General features: G+C 38.7%; 1 long non-coding RNA gene across 3 annotated transcripts in view; it reads right to left on the reverse strand.

The window, feature by feature from the left end:
• The window catches only part of LOC140610451 (uncharacterized), a 194097-nt gene extending 191400 nt beyond the window's left edge, over positions 1 to 2697 (reverse strand). For all 3 annotated transcript variants that reach the window (XR_012012107.1, XR_012012104.1, XR_012012102.1), the window contains exon 1: positions 2550 to 2697. This is a non-coding gene — a long non-coding RNA (uncharacterized lncRNA). The remainder of the gene's footprint in view (positions 1 to 2549) is intronic.
• Between the last annotated feature and the right edge of the window lie 3303 nt (positions 2698 to 6000).

Genomic DNA, 6000 nt, shown 5'->3' on the forward strand with positions numbered 1-6000 from the left:
AGGGTAAATCCTTTCACAAGGTATATGGATATAAAATCACCATGATGCACACTTTAAATATCTTACAATTTTATATGTCAATTATGCTTCAATAAAGCTGAAATTTAAAAAAAAAAAAGTTAAAGGGTTTCAGAATGAGGGAGATAGTGAGAAATTTGCTGTAGATTAATTTGCTTTAATTTTATTTATTTATTTTTTTAGAGCAGGGTCAGGGAGGGGCAGAGGCAGGGAGAGAGAGGGAGAGCATCTCAAGCAGCCTCTCCACTAATCACAGAGCCCAGCGTAGGGATCTATCTCATGACCCTGAGATCACGATCTGAGCTGAAATCACTGGTTGGGCACTTAACCGACTGAGCCACCCAGAAGCCCCTGCTCTCTCTCTCTCTCTCTCTCTCTTTTAATGCTAAAATGATAACCATGATGATAATTATGAAGGTGATGATTATTAAAACAACTAAAGTTTTATAAGGTTTTATATATAATAAAGCAGTGATAGAGAAACAAGAATGTGGGATGTGTCTATTACAACACTGTTATTCTTTGAATGTCTCTTTCTAATATCTCAATATAAAACAATTTTCAGTCACCTCAGTTCTTTAGATAACTCTAGAAAGAGTGAACTGCTAGAGATTGAGCATTCTGTTATTACTACCTTTAGAAAACATGTTTAGCCAAGTCTAAGAGCATCTTCCTTTCTAAATAAAAATATATTAAATATTTAATCCCTCCTGAATATGTGCTTCTCAAACAGCATGTGTTTTATAATTTGAATTTAGTAAAAGCCATCTTCCCTCAAATAGTTATACCACGGTGACTATAGAAATCACTTTAATATTATACACAGTTATATGCTTTAAATTATAACAAAATCCACAGGATGGGCAGTAGCAAAATATTACTTGGGATAGATATTAGTTAGAGTAGGCATCTACACAAAAATCACAAAGTCACTATTGAAAATCAGGCTCAGAAAGCTAGTAGTCTAAATTAAAATTTTAGACCTATAAACTGCAAAAAGAGGTATGGAGTGAATCTCAGCTATCAGAATTACTAAGAAGATAGAAAATATTCTCAAGAGTGTAAAGAAGCACATGTCTTTTTATTTCAATAATGCAAAACAAAGTAAATAAAATAACTCTGGTTTATGTCCAACTTTAGGGATAAACCTTTGACAAAATGGAAGATAGAATAATGTTTAGAGAACAAAAAAAATGTCATACATTTATATAATGCAAAAGTCAATGAGCAGTTGGAAGAAGATGGGAGGCAAGAAAAGAGTGTGGTCATGTTTTCATGTAAATAAAGAAGGGAAGCTCCAAAGACAACATAAAATTGATGACTGTGTAAAGAAGTGGAGAGAAGTAGCTATAAAAATGGCAAAAGAATAGAGAGGAAAAAAATAGCTAAATTCTCACCAATTATGGCCAAAGCCAACAAATAATATCTTAAAAAAAAAAAAAAAAAAAAAAGCAGTCATGATATTATAGAAGTGGCCCCTAGAGGACAAAAGAAAAATATTTAAAAAGGAAACTAGGAAGGAGAAGTCAGAATAAAGAGGATAAGGGGGAAGTGGGAGACCGGATACAGTGTGGAAGCATCTAGAGAAAAAGACATGGTTGGCTCTTGGGGGAGGACACATGAGTGAGCTATTACTCAGTTATTACTGGAGGAGTTGGAAGAAAGTCATGTCTTGTTTGTTTATTTTTTCCTTGCATTGAGAGAGACTCAAGTGCTTTACATCCTTTATGGAATGAACCACTATAAGAAGAGATGATAAAGGTATGGGAGAGAGAATGGAATCAGTATTGGAGGAAGGCTATAATCGGTTGACACATCTCCAAGATGGGGAGGGGTTAGAAGCCAATGCTCCAGAAGAGGACTCATTTTCACAGGGCAGAAGAGGACTCTACACTGAGGCTGGGAGGAGAGAGACAAGGGGGGGTGCAGATGCTAGCACTGCCATCAACTCTCTTCTCTCTCAGTAGTATTTTTTTTAATATTATTTATTTGAGAGAATGAGAGTAAGAAGGAGGGGCAGAGAAGGGAGAGAATCCTAAACAAACTCCCCACTGAGCACAGAGCCCGATGGGGAGCTTGATCTCTACACACAACCTGAGCCAACTTCAAGACTCAGATGCTTCCCTGACTGAGGCACCGCAGCCACCCTCTCAGTAACATTTTGTAACCTAAACCAGAATCTCATTGGCATTTAGCACGGCTGAAGGAAACTGAGTCCATTTGGACAACGTGACCATGACAGTGCCTCCCTTTACAAAGAGTCAGATCCAGCCAGGCTTTTTCTTTTGCCTATTTCTCTTATCTGAGTTTTTATGACTGAATACAAATTCTTTATCTGCTTACTTGCTAAGTACCTACTCCCCTCTTGACTCTTTTCCCTTGAGGTTATATTGCCCCTGGGACATACCATCAAGCCAATGCATCTGAAGTCTTTGAAATCCAATCTACCCACAGTACTGTGTTTAAAAAACAAAACAAAACAAAACAACAACAAAACAACAAAAAACAAACAAAAAAAAAAACCCACAAACCTGCCGGGGTTGCCTGGGTGGCTCAGTCCGTTAAACAGCTGCTTTCAGCTGAGGTCGTAACCCAGCTGGGATCCTGGGATTGAGTCCCACATCAAGCTCTCAGTTCAGCAGGGAGTCTGCAGCTCCCTCTCCTCCCCCTGCTCCTCCCCTGCCCCCTCTCCCTGCTTCTGCTATCTCTCTCTCTCTCCCCCCTTCTCTCTCTCAAATAAATAAAATCTTTTTTTTTTTTTTTTTTAATGCCAAAACGGATGCTTTGTTCTGTGCCTGTGTCAGGATGCAGTTTTAGAGTGAAGGAAAATCAGCTCTGGGAGAGCCTCCGGGGAACCTCGATGTCTGACAGAAAAAGGGAACTTCAGTTTCATCCTATCTCCTATGTTTAGGACTTTAGCTTTTATTATGTTACTGCTACCCAATCTAGAAAAGGAGAGAAAAATAAACCCACGCCATTCTGGGAATAAGTGATGTCATTTCAATTTTACAAGAAAGGGAGAGCAAGGTGGCAGAGGGGAAGGAAACTATCTGCTGGAAGAACAGTATGATTAAGGTTCAGAATTAAGGTTCAGTTAGCAAAATCCTCCTACAGCAGACGCTGAAATGGCAAGGCAGGGAAGGCACAATTTTGGCTGTACACAAGCACATGGCCAGCGTCAGGAAGCCAACACTCAGCTCACTGCATCTGTGTCTCCTGTCTAGTCTAACTGTGCGAATCAAACATAAGCAAATGGGGGACACCTGGGTGACTCGGTGGTTGAGCAACTGCCTTTGGCTCAGGTCATGATCCCGGGGTCCTGGGATCGAGTCCAGCATCAGGCTAAGTCTCTGCCTCTCTCTCTCTCTGTATCTCTTATGAATAAATAAATAAATTCTTAAAAACAAAAACCCAAAAGTTAGCAAATGGTTGCTGGGAGGTCAAAATCTCAATACAGCCATGAACCTCAGGTACTTGAGAAGGCAGTGGGTTACCCCAGTGGTTAGTCCATAGTCACAAAGGCAACGAGCAAAGACAAGCTTCTCTTCTCTGGAGGGGTGAACACAGAGCTGCAAAAGGAGAGTAATTGCTACATTAATAAATAAAAGGGAAACAAATTGAAGGATTTTTCTTTAAAACTGATGTGTGGGATTTTCTTTGTTGCTGCAGACTGTATTATTTCTGGGTCCTTGAGCTTATCTCTGGATTGAAGCCAGGGTAGAGTGGTAAGGTCAGTTCCATGGACTACAGGCAAATTTCCTCATCTGCAGTATGGGATAATGCATCTTTTTACAGACAGTGTGAGGGTCCACGGAGCTAAGCGAAGGTCTTGGTATAGAGAGGACATTTAAAAAGACACTTCTTCCTTTCATAAACCATGACAAAGCATTTACAGTTTTGCTACTTCACTAGAAAAAATTAGGAAATAAAAGGTGAAAGAGAAAAAGATTGGGAAGAAAATAACTTGGGGAGATTAGAAAAAACCAATGTAAGTAATTCTAATTTTTTAATGTCTTTGATAAGAGTGTGTTTTTTGTTGTTTGTTTTGTTTTTGTGTTTGTTTTCTAATATATCTGGGATTCTGAAAATAGAGATGAGGTTGCCATTTCCTGAAATGTCAATCTTCATGTTTAGTTGCTCCTAGCTTCTAAATCCCCCCAAATTTATGACCATTTCCTTGAATTTTCCCTTCATTTCCTGCATACCTTTGAGAGCTGTTTACTGGCTTGTGACCTTGAGAAGTTCTTCAGAGTAGTCTTTAGAAAAAGCTTGCACTGGGTGCCTTGTGTTGCGTGTCTTAGTCCCACTCTTCTTCCTCCTCCTCTCAAGAACCCCTCAGATCAGTAACACTACCCACATTTTACAAAAGAGGAAGCTTGACCTTGGGAGTAGATTTTGGAGGTACCTTGCCTGGCTTTTAATCTCAGTCCCCTATTTACTATCTGTGTGATTTTGAGCACACTGCTTGACCTCTCTATACCTCTGATTTCTCATCTGTAAAGTGAGAATATCTGTATTCATTTCATATGATTATTGTAAAGCTGAAAAGGGAACATGTTTGTTAAGTACTTTTCACAGTGACCTTGCACTATGGGATTTAGAATAAATATTATTGTTATTGCTATTGAAGAGTTAAGTAAAGCACATCAAGTAAGCAGCAGTGCATCCTGTAAAAGGCAAGCCGGCCTGTCTCCAGAATTAGGAGCTCTCCACCATTAGGCTGTACACATATTGTGTGTTGTGTCATTTTATGAATTCAATCGAACCAGTCTTTGGAAGGAAATTATTCAGCTTAACCATGATCAGAAAATTCATTTGATAAGTTTAGAGGTGTCAGAATATTGTAAATATTTTATTCGTCCTATAAGTGAAGTTGAAGGATGGATATATATGGTTTGCAAATAAAATAAAATAAAAATGCAAACATAGTGATTTAACATGAGTGTCTCAAATAATGAAAATTACAAAAAAAAAAAAAAAAAAGTGTCCTTCCTTGCAAGGGTAATGAACGATTTACAAGAGAAGTCAATACAATCTGCAGTTCATTAAAATCTTAGCAATAAGTTCCCTGTGGTAAAAAGGAACTTATTAGGGCTTGAACACAACATAGGTGAGGTGTGATGATGGACAGCTCCAGGAGGTGTTGTGTTGGGGAGAGAGGAGCATTTAAAGGTAAAAAGAAACATTTAAAGGTAAAAAGAAAGCTACCTCTTTCTGTGCTTCTGAATGGAAGATGAAAGAGTCCTTTCTGAGCAGAGACTGGCCAACATCCCCTTGTAAAGGCAGATGCTTCAAGGATGTCCTACTTGGCACGGGGATTACAGAATGGACTCATGCTTCTCTGAATTTTTTGGAACCAAGAGTTTTCAGACATTTGAGAACCTAGATGAAGGTCTTGCTGATACTGGAATACTTCCTTCTTATCTTGCTATTCTCCTCTCCTTACTCTTTCTAAGGATTCAGAGTCTGAGCTTGAGTCCCAAGGCTGTTTAATCATGTGATACTAGGAAAATCACTTCACTTTAATGGGAAGGGAAGGGCAAAATGGGAGCCCAGAGGAAAAGCAAGTTTCTCTTTCTCTCTGACAATATCATAAAAAGGATCATTTCCCTAAGGTTCTTGACAGCTGTGTAGGAGCTTGTTTAAGAGGAGGAGACAAAGGAATTATAAATGAAAAGGAATAATAACCTGTGGGAGTGTGGCTGCAGAAAATAGGCAGGCTCACAGCACATGGGTTCATTATCCTTCTTTGAAAGGTAGGGGCCCAGTGGTGCTTGGTCCTTGGGAATTTGGAGGTTTTCAGATTTTTGAAAGATAGTAGGAAACAAATTTTTTATATTACATGATACACTTGGTTGCTCTGGATAATGCCACATAATCAAACCAGTATTTCAGCAATAAAACAGATGCTTATTTCTACAAAGTGGGGTAAAAAAAAAAAAAAAGACTATAATTAGCTTTTTAACAGTTCAATTGGTTGAA

This window comes from Canis lupus, chromosome 2, assembly GCF_048164855.1.
Source record: "Canis lupus baileyi chromosome 2, mCanLup2.hap1, whole genome shotgun sequence".
NCBI classification, from domain to species: Eukaryota; Metazoa; Chordata; class Mammalia; order Carnivora; family Canidae; genus Canis; species Canis lupus.